This window comes from Danio aesculapii, chromosome 23, assembly GCF_903798145.1.
Source record: "Danio aesculapii chromosome 23, fDanAes4.1, whole genome shotgun sequence".
NCBI lineage: Eukaryota > Metazoa > Chordata > Actinopteri > Cypriniformes > Danionidae > Danio > Danio aesculapii.
The window spans coordinates 25,407,931-25,433,355 of record NC_079457.1 but is presented as its reverse complement, the minus strand read 5'-3'; the positions used below and the strand labels follow the sequence as shown (position 1 = coordinate 25,433,355).

Sequence of the window (25,425 nt, the reverse complement as noted above, 5' to 3'; positions counted from 1 at the left end):
TATTTGTTGTTTTCTGTTAGCTGCTGGAGGTGGAGTCGTCCGGGTGGACATTAATATTCCGTGTGAATCTGGACTCAACGTCTTGCTTACCGATGCAGTTTCTTTACCGACCGTGTATCCCCACGGTTTTATGATCAATCACGACTCCCGTCCGACCGCTCGTCGTCGGTGATCATCAGAATCCAGTCCGTGTTTTTGTTTTGCCCGCTTTTTAGAAGTGGTGAGTGTGTGTGGTGGAGGGGAGGGGGGTAATTCTCCTTCACTAGTGTCTGGATAAAGAAAGACTAGGTCAGCCATGTGGATGCGTCTGTTGAACAGCTGAAGAGGAGGAGGAGGGGGTTCAGAAACAGAAAGAGAGAGAGAAAGAGAGCGAGAACGAACGAACGTGCTGTGTGTGTATATGAAAGAAAGCGCGAGGAAGAGAGCGAGGGAGCGCGTGAGTGTGAGCGCGCGCGCGTGTGTGAAAAAGGAAGCGGAGTCTGTAAACGCCGAACTCACTGATTTCCTACCCTCCACAAACTCGAGCTTCACGGAGTTATCACACGGCGAACGGGAGGAGGGGGAACCGCATACGTTCAAAAAACCGAGTCCCCGGGCGGTCCGAATGCGAATAAATTAGTAAAGCGAGGTCGTCTTTTGTTGAGGCATTTGCCCCGTTTCTCCTCTGTATGGACAGCGACTCTCTCAGGATAAAGTATCTGCGCGATAGTGCTCAGCCCTCGGCTTCTTGGATTTTGGCCCAGGCCGAGAAGTTCGGCGGGGTCATTTTCAGCGAACAGACGTGGAATTGTGTTTGAAGTTGTTTGCAGCAGCCCGATAGGAACTTAGATCATCATACTGGCGGGTGAGTAGTGCCTTGGCGACATTGGCTGTGTACAAAAAGAGAGAAGACAGAGGGAGTTTAGAGGGCTTGAGTGGGTGGGAAGGTAAATGGGGGGGGATTGAGATGGAATGTTGGCAATTGCTACAGGCTCAGAAGTTGAAAGCAGCAGCTTGTTTTTTTTATTGCATGTTTTTGCTCTCTCTGTTGAAAGAGACAAGCGGTGTGTAATCTTTTTAGGATGCTTTATGACTTTCTAGTAAGTAGTCTATCAAGTTTCAGCCTTGCAACTGCCATAGTTCTTCTGTGTTTGTTTCCATTTTATTAAGTGAGGAACTCAAGCATTAAGTAAATTATTAATGCTTGGGTAGCAGGATAAATGGTGCATTTAGAGTTGGAGGTGCTGAGGATCTTCAATACATTAAAGCATGCTGTTGAGCATTATCAGACACCATCACAGCAGTGCATTTGCTGTGACCCCAACCCTCTGTACTTTTCCTTCACATGGTGGAAAGGACCTTTTGTTTACTGAAAACCCTGGGAGCAGGGGAGGAGAGCTTTTTGGTAGACCTGCCTGACCAGTTGGAGTCTGCTATGGGACGGCCAAGTCTGCCTAACTTCCCTTTGTTAACTTGAAACGCATGAACCCCTGGCCCGTGATGGAAACAAATATGGCTGGTTATAAGTGGTGAAGAGCATGGGGGGATACGTGGGGGTGTTTAGTGTTAAAAATAATAGTTTAAACATTGGTTTTAACTATAGTGCCATAGGAAAAACTATTTTGTTTTCCAAATTATCACTGGGCACGTTTATTTGTGTTTGTGTAACACAAAACACATTTTGTTTTAAAAATAAAGGTTTCAGAAACAGGCTTGTCGCATTAATGGCACGTTGGGTTCCTAAAAAAACATTTGTTCTGTTTTGTTTTTCTCAGTAAATAATTCATTAACAATTCTTTGTCTAAAAATAAAGCTTCCAAAAACAAGTATGTACCATTAATGCCATTCAACAAACATGCTGTGCTTCTCAAAATACTTTTACGTTTGTTTTTCTCTGCTCTATCAATGAACTGCCTAAAAAAGGCTTCCAAAGGGGTGTCTTTACAATGATGTCATTTAAGAACCATTTTGTTACATTATTTCCCACACTGGCTTTTCATACTAATGCCACAGAATAGCAATTTTGAGTCGCCAAAGAACTTCTCCTTCATAATAATAAATATTTAATAACGTGTACCCTTAACACTTTTTGATTTTTGAAAAGCAAACTTTTATCCGCTATGGAGGACCTTTGGTCTGAAAGTATTAAGTTTAATTTAATATGAAGGACTTTCATTGAGCCATCAATACCATTATATACTTGGATATTGATTCTTAAGAGTTTAAAGAACCATTTTCAACTCTATATAACATTTGATACCATTGAAAATGTCTCATGGTGTAAATGATTCTTCCTGGAACCATCAATGCCACCAAAGACTCTTAATTTCTAGGAGAGTAAGTTAAAAGACTTGTCTGAAACTGTTTTTGTTTCACAGCCTGCCTTATCTGATCTCGTTCTCCATGCTGTGCTTGTGGAGGAAGCATCGTGTATATCCTCTTTGCTTTATTGGTCATCATGTGACTGTTCAGTTCCTAGGGTTAGCATTAAAGGAGCCATGCCATGTTTTGCATATGTAAGAGATGTAGCTACTTGTGCTAAAACGGGCCTACTCTTTTGTGGTCTGAAGTGATCGTCCCATCCCCCAACATTGGGATGTTTCCTCTCCTCAGTTGTGTAGCGAGATGGTAATTGGTGCATCAAACGCTTTGTGGTGGTTAATCAGACTCTACCAGAAGTTTTATTTCCTACCCAAACAGTGAAATCCATGATCTCAACTCATGGTCACACAAATAAAAGGATTAACGATGGAATTGACCAGTCTGGAGACATATAGACATCAGTAATCTGTAATCATAACAACTATGTACAGAGTATCTGTCCTAATCCTTCGGTTCATAGAAAATGGAGAGCGAGAGAGCAAGAAGAAAAGCTTTTATAAACCCCCGTTACACATGCCATGGCTTTGAGGGTAGCCTGAGGTGAAAGAAATCAAACATTTAGTGAAGCGTCTCCTGCAGAGGAACTAAAGACTACAGCAAGGAACAGAATGTTTTCATTGTCTTTTGTTACACTCAGGGAAACCTGTTTGAGCTAGATTACTTTAAAATACATGGACGGCCAGTTTAATATTTGAACACAGCCTGTCTGTTTGTAGGAGCCAGCGTCTCCTGTTTAGATTCGAATGCTGCTAATTAGTTAGCGCTAGGTGTTTCCAAACGTCCTTGTCATCTTGAGTGAATGACTGGGCTCTCTTGCTCATTTTTTTTTTCTTCTTTTTTAATGACTTGTGGATGCTGTATGTTTTAATATTCTCGTTATTATACATCTGAGTGCCGGGCTTTCATTTGCAGTGTGTGGGTGTATGATTAACTGTGTCATCCTTCTCCCTTAACAACTGCTTGCCTCTTTGCTTGAGCAGCCGAGAATGGCTACTAAATGTTTAATGCCTAAGCGCACAGTGACATTTAGCCTGTGTGTTTTCCCTGCAAAAAAAAAAAAAATCATCCTTTTGCGTTCAATTGAATTACCCACTTCTCAGAGATGCGTTCTGCGTGTTATCCTCCACCTTAAAAGCATCAAACGGGCGATAGTCTGATCAAACGGCGGTGTGGCAGGGCTGACAGAGGGCTTTCTTCATGGAGTGTGTTGTAGCGGATCAGTTGGTGTGCGGTGGCTGCTGAATGTTTGACAGGGCTTGGGCAGGCATGTTATTTAATCTGCTCGCATGATGGAACTGGCTGGTGTTACGCTGCATATCTATGAGAGAAGAGGCCTTCTGCATCCGCAACGCAGGCCCAGCTATGCTTAATGAATTGGAGAAGGGGCAGAGGTAATTAACCTCGCGTTTTGCAGGAAAACCTTAAGCCAACTCCGTGATTGACTGCTTAAATTCGTTTCAGAGAGATCTGAGAACGGCTCCGATTGTTTTGAATGCACGCCTCAAGCGTTTTCAGGTTGGGCTTTGTCTCGGCGAACTTGTAGGTAGACTCTCCTTTGTTTACAAGAATGTGTTGGCACTTTCCCCTTGATAATAGATACAGTAACCACAGGCGCCTGCTCATAGCCCTATAGTGACAAAGAGACCTGACACTGTCAAACTATAAACAGCCCAAGCAGCTGAGTCGTCTGAATGCTTCTGCAGCAGCAAGTACTAAGAGCAGATTGATATCTGTCTGCTAATAGGCTCGTCTTTGTTTGACTCATTCCTCAGGCTTTCACGGATACGTGGTATGGTGTTTCAGCAGCACTTTTTGTCTTATTTGTTGTTCTTTCTCCGTTTACCCTACCCACGCCAGAAGCTGGTTGATTTGCAGCCACTCGATTGGTCGATTTATGCGTTAAACATACATCTCAGGCTTGTTGATGTCTAATAAATGTAAACCTGAGGAGCGCAAGAAGTTAATGGGTATAATTGAAACTGATATTTTTTTAATAAGCCCTAAAGCATCTGAGCCCTTTGCTCGAGATGTCTCGCACATGTTAAGTGAGAGGGGACATCTGGACCTGTTAATTCAGCACATGGTCATAAAGTGAGGTTGGGGTCCCATAGGCCCCACTGTTTTCCTGCTCTGTTAGGGATGTCAGATGGAGTCTTTTATGCTTTTTTTTTTTTTTTTTTGCGCCCGCACACACTTACTAGTATTCACTCTGTCCTTGTCCTTGTAGAGAAACATTCTCTGCGGTGATAAACATATTCTAGAAATGCAGTCCTTGCTCAAGTGCTTTCATCTTGAAAGGCATGTGTTAGGTTAGAAGCATTTCTCTCTTAGAAAGGATCCAAATTTCTTCGACTGCTGGAATGAAGGGTAATCTGTGACTGACGGTTCACCAACTATTCATAAACATCCTCATTTTTGCTGTGTGTTATGGAAGTTTAGTCTTTGTTTTACTTACTTTACCATTCTTTTCTTAGTATTGTTTTCTCTTGCTTTTTCTTGAAGGAAATACTCATAACTTGCACAACATTATGCTTCCCTATTGGATATGCTAGTTTAGGTTAAATGTCATTGTTTCTTGTTGGTCACATGACCAATTCTGATTTAAAATGTGATAACAAATGAAAGCATAGACAGCATGAGTGTGCACCAATTTTTCTGGAAGTATTTTTCTTATAGAGGTTTATAAAAAATTTTGTTAGGTGTTATAAACCATGAACCAAACCGTTCATAAGGTGAATCACATTAGAAACTAGGGCTGGGGCGATTTTGGTCTAAAATCTAAATCTTGATTAATTGAACATTTTGACTCGATTAATAAGCGATTATTTAGTTTTTTTGCCCTCATAGTTCGCAATTGAAGGAAACACACACACCATCTAATATTATGATTAATTATTGAACATTAACATTGAAGAACTGAAATTAAAACACACATTGCCTAAAACAAACAGTCAAAAATCAGTGTCCTACTTGACCAGAGATCAGATGTTTCTGCAAAGTGGCTGCAGAAGTATAAATCAGCCTTAAGGTTTAACAGAGTAGGGTCACGTGACTCCACACGTGGTACGGAAAGTAATTGGGAAAAAAATTTGATCGATTAAAGGTTTTGAATGTCGATTTTGATTACTTTTTGATTAATCGCCCAGCCCTCTTAGAAACGTAGCATACACTGTAAAAAAAACTTGCTATTTAACTTTTTTATCCTGCAGCTAGGTGCCGGAAAAGTCAAATAACAGGCGTTAAATTACAGACATTTACTGTAAAATAATGGATGTTAAATTACAGACGTTTACCATAAAATAATTTATGTTAAATTACAGACGTTTACCATAAAATAATGGATGTTAAATTACAAACATTTCCTTGAATTAAATTTTTCTGTAAATTTCTGTAATTTACCGTCTATTATTTTATGGTAAACGTCTATAATTTACCGGTCGTTATTTTGTGTTTTTCTTCCAGCACCCCAGCTGCCGGAAAAAACCCTGTAAAATTATAAATGTTTTATTTATTTATTTATTTTTTACAGTGTACTTTTCTGCTTAAAATCTGCTATTAAACATTATTTAATGTGAACAAATTTAACAAAGCATGAGCAATCAATTAAGAACCTGAGAAATCGTGACAGGTCTGTCTTTAAAGATTTAACAGTAACGGTTAAGTCAAAACATTAAAAAGAATGACATTTTGTTTAAATAATTTCCTCAGTAGTCGTATAGATTACTTTCTATAATCTTCAGTTTTTAATATCTCTACTTTCTGGAAAATTTGTCTGATGATGATCCTCAGATTACTCTGGCTGAATATGGACGAGTAAATGTTCAATATCTGCGTAAACTAGTATTTAGAGTAGTGTTTTGCCTTCAGTTATACTGTGGGAAGATGACTGAAAGAAGGGCTTAACTAACCAGTTTATGGCTCCTTGTTTTGATGCTGAGTAGCAGAATCTAATCTCAGAGCTATCACATTAATTGTGGTGGGTGGAAAACTATTAAAGATCACTGCTTTACAGTCACGCTACACTGTTACTGAGGGCCAAAGGGTCCAAATCGATCTAAAAAAATCAAAATGCTCTATTGTAAGCTGAGGAGATTGAGGAATGCTGGAGACATAAAAAGCTAAGACAAGTTATCTCTATTCAGAAGCCAGACATGTTGACTTTCCTTTAGAAGTATTGTTAATTTAAAAAGCATTTAATTTAGTAATGGACTAATCAGCTCTTTTGAAGCAGATAGCGATTACTTTTAACTTCAGAGTCGAGGGATTTGTTTTGTTATATTTATTTATTTATTTATTTTTCCCCAGGTGATGAGTTGTCTTTGTGTGTCACAATATGCATATTGTTCTTTACGAGCCTAGCCTGCTGTTGAATAATGGCAGCTTTGATGGATCAGGCTATATCTCTCTGAGATCAAATAAACCTTTAGTGCACTCTTACTGCTGGCAGAAGAAAACAGCACTCTAGACTTTCTCTCCTTGACTCATCCTGATGGTGTATAAATAGTTTCATTATTAAGTCGTTTAATACATGCTGCTACAATGTACGTGTCCAGAAATGCATCAAGAGAAATGCGCTCATGAGGCAAAAGGTTAGGAGTGAAGTTATATGCCTGCAATGGTAGACCATATGATGAAAATCATGTGCATTACATTGAACGTGACTGACAGGATGGCCGAGGTGTGAACCTGAGAGTTCTTTTGGGGGTAGGGATACTTCCATGCCATGACGTCCCGTTTGTGCATTAGTTTGACTGTACTTCAGATGTCTCCTATTTGCACCTTCTAGACTAGTCTCTCACTTTTATGTTTTTGAAGACTGTTGACTCATGACTGTAGAACTGACACTTGAACCTCCATCAGTGATATGTGACATTTACAATGGTGTTTTCATTTTAAAATGGCTTCTAGTTTACATCGATTGTTTTTATTACGTTTCAAAAAAATGATCTCCATTCATATTATGAATGCAGCCAAAAAAACGTGATTCATGAGCATTAACGCTCATTAGGCATGCGTATATTTAGTCATACTTCATACGTTCATACTTGCAGTCTACCGCTTGTGTAATGGTTATACGAGAGGGAAGTAACCAGTCAAAATGATACGAAATTATCCAGATAACCAATCAGAGAGTGATCATGGATAGCTTTTTTATGTTAAGTTATAGTGATATTTCACAAAATTACTGTGCTGCTCACAGTTATTGGAATTTGGGACTCTGGTAAACATAAGAAACGTATTTCTGAAACAATAATAAAGGGACATTTACACAACACTGTTTTGGCTTTGCATTTACACAACAATTGTGTTTTTGGGGCCCTGAATTATTTGTTAGGGTTAATTTGAAATAATTTACAACTAGGTATGGGTCGGTATAAGATTCTGATGGTATGATAACCTTGGATAAAAAAAATCATGGTTTCACGGTATTGTGATCACTGCTAAAATAAGTTCTTTTTAAATGTCTGGATAAACCCTGAACACATTTTACACTGAACACATATTTTATATTAAGAAACTTTTAAAATATTTTGGACCAGTAGCTTTTAATGTAGAAGTTCATTTTCTGCTGGAGATACATGTAGCCCTAAAATGAAATAAAATAGTTGTCAAAAACATGTAAAAAAATTTAAATAAATAAAACGTAAACTTTCCATACTGCTGTAAACCTCAAAACCGGTTAGCGTCCTGTGCCCATTTACAACTTTTTAAACCAAATTATTTAGCTGGCATTCATACTTGCAGTCTACTGCTTGTGTAATGGTCATTCAAGAAGGAAGTGACCAGTCAGAATGATACAAAATTGTCCAGAAAATCAATCAGAAAGTGATTGTGAAAAATATCATGGTTTCGCAGTATTGTGATTATTGCTCCAAAATAAGTTCTTTTTAAATGTCTGGATTAAAAAACAAGAACTTTTCCCCCATTGAACACAATATATTTTATTTTAAGAAACTTTTAAATTATTTTGGACTGGTAGCTTTTGATGTAGAGGTTTCTTTTCTGCTGGAGATACCTTTGCCCTAAAAAGCTAAATAAAATTGTCAAAAACATAAACAAAAAATACCTTACATATATCTTAGGAATAGTATAACAGAAAACTTTGGTGTTTTTTTTTTATTTTTTTTTTTAACCTTGACTTTTCCAAACCGCGGAAAACCTTGAAACCGGTAATCATCCCATGCCTATTTACACCTTTTATAACCAAAATTAGTGTAGGCATGCATATGCTCCAATAGTAGTGCAGAAAGGACAAAGCAAATTGATATGTACAACAGAAACGGTAGCGCTCGTGATGTTCATGTTCTTAACTCTATTTCTCCGAATGATGTTTTAGTTGTACACATTGCTATTGGAAACTGTCTGTCTTAATCATAAACTTTTAAGTAGGCCAGCCCTAGCAGAGGGGTCAATAACATGGCCCGTAGGGGATTGTGACTGACTTGTTTGACGTCAAAAGATCAGTTCTCTGAAGCAGCCTAATTAACCTTTTTACAGGAATTTCTTGCGCTTGTTTTCTTTTTATAATGTATTGTTTGCTAACCTTTCCTCTGAAATCCGCCATGCTCCGTTACGTTTTCAAGACAGCTGCCGAAAGAGCAGTAAACACATTGTATTATTTTCAAAATAACCTATTTTGTGCCACAATATTATCATATGAAAGAATCATCAATGGCATTGCTCAGAAAGAGAAATGAGCAACATGAACACGAATGCCTTTCACTTCTCATTATGGTGTTTGAGTTTGGCGAAAGACAAACACGCTCGCGCTTGCTCATGCCTGCCGGTCTGTGTTTTAAATTAAGTAATTGAGATCTTGTGCCTCGACATCAGAGTGTCTCGTTTTGATCTCCGTTTATGTTTCTAGGAGGTGAACAAAGCTGGTCGCAGGTCTCGCCACCTGCAAACCATTTTCACTTTTAGTCACTGAAGATGAAAAAAAAAAGACAGATTCTGGTGACTGGTTTGAAAGTTTCAAAGGCACTGTGTGACATGCTTGTACTTTCAGATCTTATTTTAGTGAGTAAACATTTAATGCAAGTGTATCACAGCTTTATTTATGCATTAAATCTGCTGTTGGCTCTGAATTATACATTAGGCAGTAAATAATGCATCGGCCTCCATTCCTCAATGATTACTGGCCAGGATACAAATGGTGTGTTTGCTGATGATATGCTCGTTGATCGTTTTAGCTAGTTTAGTATTGGCTCCAGAGGATATTTTGTGATTGGATGCAATTTGAGGAAGCCATATGAAATCAGTTTCATTTATTTTTCCAAAAGTGTTTTTTTTTCTAAATCTAAATTAATCTTTGAATGTAATGAATTTTAATCAAAGTGGTACAGTTTCACATTTGACAACTTGCATTATTACATCATGTGGAATGCATTAAGAGTTTAAATATTTGTTTTAATTCAATTTTGTTCCAGTTTAAATTGAAACACGAAACAAACATTCTGCTGTACATTACAAATTGGCTTATTTTATCCAACACGCTAAAAATGCTGGATATCCACAATCCAATGGTGTAATGAATATGGACAAACCAAACATTAGGATTTCATTTTTTAAACTAAAATGACACTTTTTTTTTTTTTTTTTTTTTTTTTCTCATTTGCCCATATTTAACCCAACATTGAGTAACAACTAGATTGTGAGCTTCACATTGATTTGTTTGAATGAAAGTCGGTTTTCACACTAACGCGTGACGCTCCCTTCTCGGCTCTCGTAGTTCCCTCATAAAAACACACAATCAACCTGCAGCGAGCAGGAGGAGGACTCAAGAAATGTTGCGCTCTATAAAATGAAGTGAAAAACAACATGGACGCACAAATGTGCCTGTCAAAAAAACGGCATAATTCAGGGCTCGCAAACACGCATTCATTGCAATTTGAAACTGCGCGCAACCTTTTTTCTCTCACCGTGAGAAGTAATGGATAAGATTGAGAAGATATGAAAGGAACTGTTCACTGTAAATATCTATGATTACCAATTTAATGTTGGAATCCAGCGTTACCGTTTGCAGATAAATGACGTGGCCCAGCCGCAAAGATGTTCATTACTGTAAATATCAACACTGACGAAACTCACTCTGTGCACTACACTAATCTACCAGATGTAGCGACCCTGCGCAAATAAAAGCAATAAAATGCAATCCACTAGCCTAATGTGGGTAATTTAAATTAACTGATGTAACACAAAATGAAAATAATTAAACCTCTGAATGAATGTTTATTTTTAAAAATCCCATTTTTAACAATCATACAGAGTTTACTTCCAATGTAGTGTACTTTCACTGTAATTGTATAAAATAGATTATTATTATTATTAATATTATAAAAGTTTTTTAATGCAATAATAAATAAAATTGAATTTTTAAATGACAATTATTTATTTTCTTTAGCATTTTAAAATCTCTTAATTAGAATTATGATAAGGTTATATAAGGTAATACCCTTCAACCCCAAGCATTTTTTGTGAGTGAATTTTTTAATCGTAAATCAATATTTCTTTTTCTTTTTTTAAATTTTGTTCAATTTATTTTTTTTTTTAAGGCCATATCGCCCAGTCCTAGTAACATCCCAACCCATTTTATTTGCACATTCGTTATGTACAACAGCCAATCAAAATAATTTAGTTTCAACTTGAAGATATTTTCTAAATCGGTTGCAGTTTGCGCAATAGACACATCAGTGGGTGTGTTTTTGTTTTATTTATCTCCTGCGATTTAAATGGATCGTAAATAAAATGGATGTTGGTATGGATTTTCTTCGTGTTATCCTTGTGGAATTATTAGCAGTTTGTCACTTTAAGAGGCTCGCACATAATTATTGTGGGTCGGCATTAACTAGTTTTTCCCTTTTAGCTTGACCTCCGTTTTAACCTGTGCGACTGGGCCGGTGTCATAAGAGCCACTGACACCTTTGATTTGATCCACTTCATTTGTCATCTCTTGCTGAGGAATAATTACAGCAGTGGCAGGCTGCGCCCTGGGGAGCGCTCAAGCTTATGACCTTTTTGTTCCCTTAAACATGAGCCAGAGACAAAGGCGCAGAAGAGCGCGAGTTGTGATTAGGAAAATAATGGCTCTGACAAGTTAGAGATTAAATTGTAAACAGGCCGCGAGACATATCAATACTTGCTGAGGTAATTGATTTTGCTACTGCGGTTCCACTGGCCGTAACCGGCTGTTAACGCCGCATTAATGAATGCCGGATTTCAGATGGAGGTTAAAACCTCGCCATACCCTGAGACCTTTGCTGTTTGTTTACCCTTGCCGGAGCGAGCCGTGTGTTTGTTGTAGCCGTTCGCATCATCTTTGATTACGATAAATCGATGAGACCTGAACGGTAACATTTGAAAATGACAAGCTTGGTGTGCTGCTTGTCATTGGGAGGACAAAGAGGAGCACAGGGGGGGTGGAAACACAAACTGTGGTCATAGAATCAGCTCAATGCTCCTGTTCTTCATCAGAGTGAAGTGGCTCCATCAGAGCGGGAGGGAAATTATACTCTATTGTGGCAATACACCACAATCCCACTCCAGTCGCCATTAAGCGGAGCAGAGCTATTGAATATTTGCATTCCCACTTGATAACGCCACTTTCTCCCAGGGATAAAATGGTGATTGCATCCATTTGGAGACATCTGAAACTCTCCTTATCAGATCTCGATTGGTTATGTTTGTGTGAATCATTAAGAGAGGGCGCATTGTTTGTTCAGCTTTAGGTTTGGTTGTATTTACTGAAGTGGGCAGTGTGTTTCTGCATGTCAGGGTCATGCAGAAACATGGCTGGTGCAGGGTCACGGTGCGGTTCACAGTTGCGCCAGTGTTAGTCATCTGTGTGACACATCACTTAAATACACTGTGATCTCTTCAGTCATTTCAAAACTGGATTACGCTGGTTAGGTTGCTCTACAGTAATCTACAGGCATTCCTCTGCTTTAAAACGGATAATATGAAAGGAATACAATAAGTGTTTGCCTAATAGTAGTTTAGTACACAATGCAGTAACTGTTAGACGTAATGTAAATAATGATGTGCTAGAAGGTAGGGTGGAGTTTGCGGGAATGATTAATGTTTTTGGATGTGTTTGTAATTGCATTTGGATATATTTGTTTTTTTGTTACACTTGGAATATCTGGGCATGTACAGTTCTCAGCATAATTGAGTACACCCCATTTTGAAAATGAATATTTTTATTAATTTCTTAGTGAATACAGGCAATGTATTTTGGTGCATTTAAACAAAACAGATTTATTAAACAGATATATTTATTAAATTAATAATTTAGTCACCAAACATATTTATAAATTGAATTAAATTAAATTCAATTAAATTCAAGCAAAATATTGCAAAAAAATAACAACCTACAAAAACAAATTTTATTATTATTTTTTTTAAAGTTTATATAAAAATTTTTTTTTTACATAAAATGTGGGTGTACTAGTTTTTGGACCTTTATCGTAAGTCATTTTGTTCAATAAGCTCCAGATTATCTTCAGCACTGACTAATATAATGTATATGCACAAATATCAATGTTGCCTCTAGGATTTTTTCCAGCTGTGGCGGCAGGCCTTTTACACAGATCTATTCAATTCAGTTTAATTCATCTTTATTTGTAAAGCACTTTTACAATGTAGATTGTGTCAAAGCAGCTTCACATAGAAGTTATAGTGAATTGAAACACTGTCAGTTCAGTTTTCAGATATCAATTTTAGTTCAGTGTGGTTAAATATTCACTGCTGCTGAGTCCAAACACTGAAGAGTAATCCATCGATGTGCAGCTCTACAAGTCCTGAACTAGCCAAGCCAGGTAGATCTACCAACTACCTATGGCGTTATTTCAATGACAAATGTCATGAGTGCAGTATTACAAATCGAGATTGCATTCATGTAATAAAAGCATGCAAATCTCTTTGCTTGCGCCCTGATTTCCTCTGTTCGTGCACAAAACCTCATACACCCCCTCAATTAAACGCTGATTTTCTTGTGCTCTCTCAAATAAACGCTGCTGAAGTGCGATTTAGTGCATTTATGTAACAAGTATGACAATTATTAGATTTGCTAGGAATATTTTTGAATGTCTCCAATAGACCTACACTCTCAGAAATAAAGGTACAAGAGCTGTCACTGGGGTGGTACCTTTTCGAAAGGTACAAATTTGTACTTAGTGTCTCTATTGGTACCTCAAAGGTCTATATTAGTACCTAAAAATTTCAAGAGGCACACTTTTGTACTTTTTTTAGGTACTAATATGTACCCTTGAGGTATTAATAAGGAACCTTTAAGTACAAATATGTACCTTTTAAAAAAGGTACCACTCCAATGACAGCTCTTGTACCTTTATTTCTGAGAGTGTACAGAGCGGCATTAATGCGGCCTGAAGTGAAACGGCTATAAACTCCAGCAAGATAAAGTCATTGTATGCAGAACCACAGACCTTTATCTAATTATGGAAACTGTTCATCTTAACTGAAAGTTACTCTTTGTTTGCTGGCCTCACGCATCACACACCTGTCAGTCAGTCAGTCAGTCAGCATGTCACCTTAAAGGGTTAAACAAATAATGCACTGATTACAGAAAAGTTTGCGCTGTTATAATTCACTTACCTTTTAATACGTCTTGGTGCGATAATAACCTGCTATTTAAAAAAACAACAACAACGAGTGAATGTTTTGAAGGAGAAGCCGTAATGTAGCTGTGGCGGGATTGAATTTTGCTGTGGCGCACCCCCAAGGAAGACTGTATGTGACGGACACCATGAATATAATATTGTATAGCTTCCTATTGAAGATATGAATTTAGAAGATAGATTTGTGAAGGGTGTACTTGTATATGCTGAGTGTATAATTAACACTTTCAAAATATTTTAAGAAATAATGTTAAGCTGAGTGCATTAGTGCTCATTTTTATTTGTGTGTGGAGAAACTGAATGGGTGAGGTTTTTTCAATGTTACTTTGGGAATCTCTGTCACGCGCTCTACTAAAATTTGCATGCATCTGGTTTTCTGCATTAATCCAAATATGTGCTTGGGTGTCTAAGAAAAAATATATATTTGGAAAAAGAAAGCTGTCCTTTGTTTGAATGGATGGCTTTATATGAACTTAAGAATTTGCTAAGCGCCTAATAGATCTCCTTTCTTGTCTTGTGGAGAGTTCCGAGTCCATATGTAAAGACTCGGTTTGGAATTCAGCCTGTCCATTTTGAGCTGCCATTCCCTATTGAGCCTTAAAAAAGATGTTTTTGTTGTCTGTCCAAGAATACCTGTGAAGTACCGTGGGTCGGCCCTAGAAGCTTTTGAAGCACGCAGGGTCCACTAGAGATGCATTCACACCCAGCAGCAACCACCCACAAGGCTGAGCCATGAAATCTTTTCATCATTATATGCTTTAAGATGCCAAATTCAACCCGAGCCAAACACTCACACAAGCAGCAGCAGCAACAAGCAGAGGTGCTGCTTAAATGTCTGTCGGCTTTGCTTTGACCACCCATTCAATTTTTGGCGAAAGCTTAATCTCCCATTTTTGAGTGATAATGTGTTGTCATGAACACAAAGAGCTGAAGCGGATGCTGAAATTCCCCTGACTCGTCCCCTTTAACCTTCTTTACAAAGGAAGGAGTCTTCCTCAAATCAAGTTATTTCATCCCTTTGGTATTTGAAAAAGATTTCTCTCCCGATAAAGCCAGCAGAGCGCCTTTCCTTTGGGAATGTGGGCACTGTTTCAGTCCTGTCTTGTGCCGATTAAAGGAGCACTTGTAGATAATCCGTTCGAATAAACGTCTCTGTTGCATATGGGGGTGGAAAATGGAGGGTTAGCGACATGGGAAATGGGTGGTGGCTTAAAAAAATTTGGATTCCTAAGTGCTTATCACCTCGGTACAATCTGCCACTCCGCAAGGATAAATATTTAATGACGGGGAAGCTGAAATAGAGCCTTAACAGACTGGGTAGAAATGGATCTGCTATTTATACGCTATACTGTTCCATAAAGCAACAGAATGGTTAGACAACCCAAGGTTATTAGTATACGTGATGTTGATTCATTCATGTGTTTGTCTTTCTTAGAATCACCTTGTGTATTCAAAGAAGCTGCATTGTGCGCTAGCTTGTAAAATGGCTGCGGAAAGTCTTACAGCTTGAAGCAAAGTGTTGGAATATTATCTTAATATTTGTCTGATTCCTTAAACAGTTTGTCAATGGACAAAGCACACAGTATTGAGTGTTTTAGAGAGCTGATTATATAATCTTGTTCTTTTCACACTCCCAGAGGCTTGAAAAGTTAATGATTATAGTTGTTGGCATCTGTTTTTACTGAGCTTAGTTTATGTAGTTTTTTTTTGTTTTGGAACTGAAGCACAGGCCACCAGGGATCTACTAAAGCAACGCTGGATACTAATAAATATTCGCTTGTATGAAATAAAACTTGTTATTGCCTGAGTCATGGAATTGTACGGAGACCGAGTGGAATGTTCTGGAGAGCGGCAATGTTTTGACAGTTGCACGTCACTATTTCTATGGGTCAGTCAAATGCCATTGGAAGTGGAGCAGTGCAGTTGTTGACTCTTGAGCCAAGTTGAAAAAGGATCCTCCTCGTGTTGTTTATACTCGTGATGATTTGGGCCGCTTTAGTGTAATCGAACAGGTTCCAAAACGCTCGCCGAATGAACACAACGGATTACATTGTGGACAGAATGTTTCCATTGTGGAGATGCAACTCTCTCAGGCACTTCCGAACGGCTGGATTGGATTACCAGGCTCTTTTCATGACCGGTTTAGATGACTGCTGATCAATGGGGCTCTTAGCTTCAAATCTAATTTGTTTTGGGGCTCACTTGGTAATTCTGATCACAGATTATTCCTATATAAAATTAATCAGGTTACTGATGTGTTTTTTTTTTCAGACCGCTTGGATTCTCGTGGACATTAATTGCGGCATTTCCACATTCATTATTGAATTTTAGATCTGCTTTTGCAACAGAGGGTTAGAGATGTACAACATGCGATGGCTCCACAGAGCGGCATGTTATCTTTGTAGAACAGCTCATTAAGATGGTTCAATTGCTAAGTCTTCATCTAATTGTCTGTTTTTTTGGAAGATGACAAACAAAAACGAGCATGTGGCCTAATAATCAGAGAAAACCCGTCTTTTTTTTCCAGCGTGAATTGATTTAGAGCAGGCTTGTCCAGCAGTGGTTGGGTTCTCCATCATGCTGTTAGCATTTCTGATGGGACACAAGGTAGAAAGGAGCCTGTTTAATAGTGTGATACATGAGGGGAACTGGAAATCTGCGTAAAGGAGCGACTGAAAGAGATCGGAAAAGGTCAGGCCACATTTCATTTCAGCCGAGCTTTTTATTAGCTCTGCCCAGTATGCAGTTTAGAGGAAAATACAGTTGCTCAGCAGTCAATGGACTACTCATTTAGATTGACACATGTGTATACACTTGGATGAATGTGGCTCTGTGCTGAACATGCTTGCTCTGTTTATGAGCTTACCCGTGCATTTGCTAGCTATTTTAACTTGGACGCACACAAACTTCCCCCGAGGTTCATTCCTCGCCGTGCTGTGGAAGGAATTGTAATGCTCACTAAAAAGCTCAAAGCCTGTGAATGCGCCTCAGAATAATACTGTGATCATTGCGCACTCTTAAAACCTGTAAAATATACTATTTTCAGTGTCTTTAAAACGATCTGATTCGGCTCTCTTGGGAAATGGAGGCTCTGTGCAAAGAAGTGGCAGGAATTCCTGTTCTCTAATTTGGAAAATTGTAACAGCATTTTTTTTTACTCGCAGCTCTAATAAAGGCAATTTGTGGCTTCTATTTTCTCAGGCTAGTTAAAGGGAGAGTTCACATCTGTAGGCTGTTTTTCTTCTATGGAACATGGAAGATATTCTGAAGAGCCTCAGTGGGGTTTATCCAAACAATGAAAATCAATAGGGTCCAATCTTCTTTTGAACTACAGGGGGTTTGAGTTGATGAAGGCTAATAGTAAATGAAATCATTAATCATGTATACAATTTCAGATATGGACGTTTGTGAACGTTAAAGCCATCCACCAGCTCTTTTGCAATAAAACTACTATAACTCGAATCCTCAGTGAAGGGGTTTTAGTTTAACGATCTAGGCGCAAAGTCTAAAGCTCATGGCGCAAGCACATTAAGGGTGTGTCTTAATCCATTTATAATATTTTAAGGTAGAGAAAATACAATTTGCGCCCTGACGCATGGTCTAACAAGGTTGTGCTTATTCTCTTAATGAGTTATGCGTGTGTTTTGAGCATAATGTGCATTAAACCAATCAGAGTCCCATCTCACATTCCCTTTAGGAGTCAGTTGCGTAGCGCCATCGCACATTTGCTATTTACATGGCGGACTTTGTTAGTGTAAAAACTGAAGGCTTTGCTAGGGAAAAAAAACTGTTAAACAGACCATCTGCAGCGCAAGGATACAGAACGAGCCTCCTCCATTCGGCCTCTTTACTTTCTCTTTACTTTTACTCTTTACTTTACTCCTTCACGTTTGTGGAGTAAGGAAACGGTGGAAACTCACTCCACTGAAGAAATCCATTAGCCTAAAAATATCATTTAATTTGAGCGCAAATATTTGTTCCAAGCTATTTCTAAATTCAGTTCTAATTTCCAGCAAACAAATAAATGAACAATAATAACGAAGTGTGGTCAAAAAACTGTTTATCCAAACACACGTCCTATTCTTATGCCCCATATGGTGATGCATATGTCTCCAAAACCCGACAGGTGGACAAATCTAAACTTGTTTTTATTAAATCAAATATAATATGCATATAATAAATAATACTATTACTGATAATAACATTATACAAAAGCAAACGGTCATAAACTGAAATTTTTTAAAATCTTTTAATTTTTTTCATATGTAAAGATATTTGTGTATTACTGTACATCCTGCGTGTATTAAGCAATGTGTAAGCATTTGGACGCAAATTTGCGCCTCACAACTAACAAGCTCTGCGTTGATCAAAGGCACGTCTATTGTAGTTTCTCAAAATAGCAAAACACCAACAATGCACCATAACACATCTCCTTTCTAGACCGGCACACCCATGATTCCACAAAAGGGCGCAAATGGATAAGCTATTTAAACAACATGGTCCAGAACATGAAGATTAGAGTTGCGGTGGTCTGAAAATAGCATCAAATCACGCCATACACGTCTTGCACAGGGTGTATGATAGGGCCCTAAATGTGCTTTCCTGACTAGAAAAGCATGAACGACATACCCCCACTTCCCGTGCCCACCTCCCACTGTGCTTTGTTGTAAAACACAGGAGTGTTTTAAGAGTCTGCATTGTGCGAACATACCAAAAGCCTGTGAGCGTTAATCTAATACATTATGCTTGCTTTTCTGAAATGATGAAAAATCATCAGACTTGTGTTTTCTGGAAGCCTCGCAACACTATCAGTTAGGGATAAAGTCTCCATTTCACACATGAATGCATTACGAGTTAATCTCCCGCCTGCCACTGTACACTCCTTTAAACACAACCCTGAACCCAGTGAGCAGCGGCAGCCTATTGTTCAGGTGCCTCCCTCTGGTAAATGCATGTTTTTTTTTCCCCAACAGCTGCTTTACTACGTCACGATGTGTTTAAAATAAAAAAGCAAGTCTGGTTTGTGTATATAGGTTGATAAGTGTGCACTCTTCCTGGGAGCTGTGTGCCACACTAAAACGGCAGAATGGTAATAGTTCTAGTCAATGCATGTTTTATGAGCTGTCCAGAGAGGAGAGGGGAAGCTCTGATCCTGCTTGTTTCAGCAGCGTTTTCATTACCCTCCAGTCACTTCCCCTCCTGCCTGCCGCTCCAAGGCATGGAAACAATCTCAAATCATGTTTACAGTGCAGCACATTTGGACTCCATACTGCACCAGCAGTGTAGAGAGCTGTGACTTTTTATTATTGTTTTTATTCCTCTAAACATTTGAGCTCAAAGACGTCGAGGACACAGATTTGACACTTTAGGTGCTCTTGGCCAGACCCTTTTCAGTTTGGCTTTAAATAAACAAGCTTGTGTTTTGTGCGGCCCGCAATGGAAATAGGACTGGTGAATTTATATTTATATTTGAGCCTTAAATGGAGAGGTGGAGTAACAAAGAGGGTGTTATTCAGACTAGAGCCTCTTAAAGACAGTCGGGCTGTGGGTTTGGAGAGGTGGCTGATCCAGAAACAAAAGCCGCTCCTAATTAGAGGTAATACCGTCCTGTGGTATCTGGGGTGGAGGTGCTTTTGGCAGAGCCGTTACCCATGTTTTTGAATGCCCAGCTTGTTCGAGAGACCATCTGCCAGAGTTCGTGAAGGAAAAAAAAGAGGAGCCACCGCCAGATAGCTAAATAATTTAGTCTGGAAATGGTCTGACGCATTGACCTAATGGCATTGCCGCTGTGGCCTCATCATCTTTAACCTTATGTTTTCAAAGATGAGTTTAGAGTAACGTTACAGTGAGAATAGATGAACAATAAGCCCGAGCTGAGATCTTTCCTCTAGGCCCTGCGTTTCATGTGATGATTAGTAGGGGGGAATGTGACGCAGAGCTGAGCCCCCCTTCTCGGTGGGTGTCTGTCAGGACCAGTGCTTCCCTGAGACCTCCCTGCTTTCACTCTGAATAAGGCTCAGCCTATGCTGCCATGAGGCTTTTGATCAACTGACTACTTTTAGACGTCTTCTTTTAGCTACAAAATAGTTTTTTTTATCTCTCACTCTGCACCATGTTAACAGTCTTTCTACGTCAGCTATTATGCTGATTGTATTTTGATTGAGGGGTGAAATGGCATGCAAGCGCCTCTGCTAGACAATCTGAACCTATTGAAACAGTGAATGGGCTTTTGTAAACTGCTGTATTCGCATTGTATCGTGAATCAAAGCAGATCAACAGAGGTGGGGAAGTGTAACGTTAATATCTTCTATATCTAGGATAGATTTAGAAAGTGACGTATGTGTTTATCTACCATTGATTGAGTATTGATCGTTCATGCACTGGTGAGGCCAAGCCAAGTGCACGTCTGCTGCCGAATGACTGTCTGGTGGTTAACACCACGTTTACCCACCTTAAATACTTGTTCCTCTAAATGTGCATTGATTTGTTTCATATGCATACCCTGGCTCTTTTTTATTGAATGCAAAAAGATATTATGGCTCTCTTGATGTCAGTAATCGTCGATAATAGTTTGGGCATTTGATGCAATAATCGTTTGTTCACACGTCGCATCAAACCTGTGTGTGTATATAGGCATGGGACGATAACCGGTTTCAAGGTTTATCGCGGTTTGGAAAAGTCAAGGTTTTAAAACCATCAGTTTCTGCTATGCCGTTCTTATGTTATATGTAAGATTTTTCTTTTCATTTTGAAGATTTTTAGGACAACCAGTATCTCTGGCAGAAAATATATTCAAAGATGCCATTTTAAATTGTAAAGAAATGAACAAATAAATGTTTTTGAAACGAATGAAAACAGCAAATGTCAATGTTCCATTTGAATTATTTATATTATTTATTTGAGAAACATTTAAAATATTTTGGAGCAGTAGACATGTCTGTTTACTGCTCCAAAATATTTAAAATGTTTCTCAACACAAAATATATTGTATTTAAAGGGGGAAAATGTTTAGTTTTTTTACCAGGACATTTAAAAACAACATATTTTAGAGCAATAATCACAATAACATGATATTTTTATCCTAGATTATTATACTGTCAGAATCTTATACCAGCCCATGCCTATCTGTATAATAGTTGAAGTCAGTTGACATTAATTGTAAATCAAAGAATTAAAGTCATTTGGTTCTTTAAAAGATGATTCTATCAATGAATTGATGTAATTGGTGTTGACCAGTAAATATAAAGATGTATTTGTCATTGAATTGATTAATCAAGTGAGTTGTTTAAAATGCTACCTTGAAAACCAGGGAAGTCATTGAATCATTTACTCAATCCCATATTTAAATATGTCAAAATTTTAAATGGATTACAGCAGAACCGCTAGACATTAAAGTGTCTGTTCAAAATCGTAGAAAAATAGTTCTTCTACATTTTAAATGGACAGAACTTAAGACTCGTCTAAAACCGATACCAAAAATGCTTAAATATTTTTTTTTTCTTAAATAATACAAAGTAATTTAAGAATTTTAATTATAACGCAAGATTTTAAGTAATACGACTCCTACTACTACTACTACTAAAAAAGTACACAAGTCAATAAAATAAACACATTTTATTGACCGTAAACAAATTGAGAGGAACTATTTTACCAGTGTTGCCATGGCAGCAAAGTAGGGCTATTGAAAGCAACAGGAACAAGTATACTACATAGAAATGTCCTGTAAGTGCGTTATTTGAGTAGACTGGGCTATATGCACAGCTAGTATATTTCAGCCAGCGATGAACTTCCGGTCAAAGCTTTATGTGACTATTTTCAATTTCATAAGGTTCCTTTTCCAGCAGCGGTGTTGTAATGTAATTCACTTATCAGTTAAATAGACTTAAGCATCCATTCAGTTGTTAAAGAGATGAAAGACCGTTTAAACGCAGGTGCCGTTATTAGCAGCAGGCTAGCACAGAAACTCCATTGACAATACTGCGGTAAAAATCATTTTTCATATTTTAAAGACATAGCGCAGATATGTAATTTAATGTAGTGCTTCTAGTTTGGTCTGATACTCGCTTTATATCGTATCTCAGCCAGGCAGTGAAGATCGCTGTTTTATTTATTTATTTTTTTAAAGAAATCAGATCTTATACACGGTGATTTTTGAATGGGATGACAATTAAACGGAAGCTCTTGGATTGGTTGATTGAAATTAAGTTTGTGTACATATACCCCGTTGAGTAGTTTTAGTTTTTTTCAGTGAGACTGAGCATATTTGGTGAGCATGTGTGATTTGTGCATACTTATGTATGTGAACGAAATCCAAAAATGCTAATTTCGGCCAATAATTTACCTAAAAATCCCCTACATTTTCTTAATTTATCATATCATAGAGGTTTCAAATAGCATGATGCTAAATAATGATGCATATTTTAATTAAATTATCCCTTGCCATTTTCCACTCTTGTTCTCATCACATTTGCATTCCTGATCTGTTCATAGTCCATGTAGAAGAGTTTGTCTGTACGACTGGTCTAAAAGCACTGCCATTTACGATCCAGACACTGCCCCCCACCCTTTCTGCCACACGGACAAACCAGTCTGAGAGGCCTCCGTGTGGTTTGCAATGTGTTTGTGTCTTACAGTGTGAAATGAAGTTACTCTCAGGCACGATGCTGATAATAGACACAAGCGCTGATGGGGAGCCGGCCCCTCCGGGAGCCGTGCAGAGGGAATACACACTCGTACACAACCACTTACTCTCACATACTCGGATTGCTTGGAGCCTTGCCTTCAGCCCCTGGTTTACTGACTCCTCAGGGCTCAGATTAGCCTCCTGATTTCTGTGTATAAATCATCAACGTTTGTGTACTGACACTATGGAGATACGCTGAATTCATTTTTTTCCCAGCCAGTGTTTGTAAGATGCCCTCTTGAGATCTGAAGTTGACAGTATATTAAAGAAGAGAGGTGTATGCGCTGACTGGATAACACGAACATTAAAAGGGATATTCAGATACAGATTCTCCTCTTTCTGAAACCTAGAAGTGTGTATTTGAAAGCGTTTTTGTTGGTGTGTTAAATCAGCCTTTTTTATATGCATATTCTGGGTTAGGCTTATGTGAGTGTTTCTTGCAAGATATTGATCAGGGGGTCTTAATGTCTTTAAATTTCAAACCTAAAATTTTAGGCCTTAGTCTTAAGATCACACAAATTTGTGACGATTATGTCACAGTTTCCTTGACATAGGGTGTCGTGGGGATTCATAAACGTCAATTGGGCATCGTGACACGATTCAATCATTTCTTCTCATGTAATGTGGCTTAGTTCATGACAAACGATACCATCTTCACGATGAGTTCCATCACGTGGGTGACACTGTGCAATAGGAGCACATAATTTCTCGGTTATATCAGCGAGTGCTGCCGTTGATGCGATGGTCAGGTAATCAAAAAATAGGCTGCATATTTACTTATAGGTGGGGTCATGGCTGGATAAGACCAAATGGTTATGCAAACCTTTTCTAAAATATTAAGTATTGACATATTTAAGCAATTATATCTGAAAGACTGGCTCAAATATGCAGACATCTCCATTCTCACAACAAGTTTGAGTTCTTTCATACTTCCAACAGAATTAGTTCTTCCGAGGTAATCTGGAAACGTGTTCAGTGCTCCGAATACATTACAAAAGCATTTCCTGCTTATTCAAATTTATCATTAATAATGAAAACAGTTTAATATAGGCTTCTCTGAACCTGAATATTTCATTTAAATTTTGTTTAGGCTAGATTATTATTTTATTTAATAGACCAACACAATCTCACGGCAATTCATGTTTTGGCGCATATAGCGGACTTGTCTTGAAGTGCATCACCTCAAATGTTATTTGTTGTTCTTGTTTATAGATAACTGAGCAACTGATACATTAAAATTAAGTTAAAAATGAAAGCAAATGAAATTAGTTTCAAAAAGGTATTTTTTCTAAGAAATAAATATTAATTTTATTTTTGTTTGTGCCCCTCCACTACTCAACTATATGGGTGGATGATTTGTTTCGCTCTGTGGAAAATCAGGACTTAATGAATGCTTCACTGTGATTGTTGTATCACAAACCTCAGTTATATATTTGCACATTTTTAATATGTCATTATTTTAAAGATTTTGTCTTGAGCATCTGATTTTTTTTCTTGCTACTGCTATGTGCTTTTATTTTCTCTGTCTCCGCACATTTGTTACCCATGACAAGTCAAGATTTCATCAAGAAAAAAATTGCGTAATCTGACATAGTGACTTTCGTAATTGACAATAAAAATCGTGTGATCTGACCAGGGCTTTAAATTTACTGAAAGAATGTCTTTGAGGTCTTAAACAATTTTCAATTAGTCTTAATTTTGCTATGTCCATGAAAATTTATTTATATTTAGTTTATTATACTTTTTGAAGCTTTTAAAGAAAATCTATGTTGAAAAAATTGTATATCTATGCAACTAGGGTTTACTTGTTGACACATTATTTAAAATGTGGTTCAGAAATACCTTTTTTTTGATTAGGCAAGTAAAAAAGTTTTCCGCTGGGCTATTTGGAAAAAACCCTGAGCATTTAGCCCTGTTTAAGTCTAAAATTTTCTTCATAATGTTCTAAAAAAGGTCTTAAAGTCCTAAATTTGCCTTGATGAAACCTGCAGGAACCCTGTTGATACAAGATACGTTTCTATCTTCATTTTAAATCTGTAAATATATGTGTGCAAATAATTTTACGCACTTTAATACCGTTTCTGGTGCTTTTAATGCCGTTTCAGATTCTTATTTTAAATGGTGAATAATATCTAATTTGTATAGTTTTTATCTTGACTGATCATCCACAACTCCTTTATTTTTAGTCTAGATCTCACAAAAGTCTGTTTGTTCATGAAGGCTACATTAAAAGAATAGAATGCTTAGATGTTAGACTGTATAATGCGAGTCTTTATGCTTTGAAGGAAGACCTTTTCTCATATTATTTCACTTAATGGAACGAGCTGTGGTAATACTTAAAGATCCATCAGCCTGTCAGCGCAATTTAAAACTCAATAAAAACAGTTCCCGTGTGGAGAGGGTCCTCCATCGTGCTACAAGACCGTATCAATAAAGCAGCCATTTATCGAGAAGCACTGAGTAATTGTTGGAACTAGTCAGTAGTGGCCATTAAGATTTGAAGTAGGTTGGATTTTATTCAATCTTTTCCAGTAGGAACAGTTTGAGAATAAATGTGCGCCATCAGATAAAGACGCCTGTTATTAGCAGACCGATGGTGTGAATCAGGATTTTCAGTGCGGATTATACGCGCTTGTTCTGTGTGATCATGTGAAACTGTTGGAATTGAAGCGCTGCGAGTCATAATTTCACACAGTACAGAGGCAGTGTGGTACTTTTCATCAGCAATAACAGAAATCGCTTTGA

The 25,425-nt window shown here is 37.9% G+C and overlaps 1 protein-coding gene across 1 annotated transcript in view; it reads left to right on the top strand.

Annotated features, from left to right (window-relative positions):
* Positions 1-288: 288 nt before the first annotated feature.
* The window catches only part of rerea (arginine-glutamic acid dipeptide (RE) repeats a), a 147,061-nt gene continuing 121,924 nt past the window's right edge, over positions 289-25,425 (top strand). Inside the window, exon 1 of the mRNA XM_056449742.1 lies at positions 289-844. The gene's annotated coding sequence lies outside the window, so the exon portion shown is untranslated. The remainder of the gene's footprint in view (positions 845-25,425) is intronic.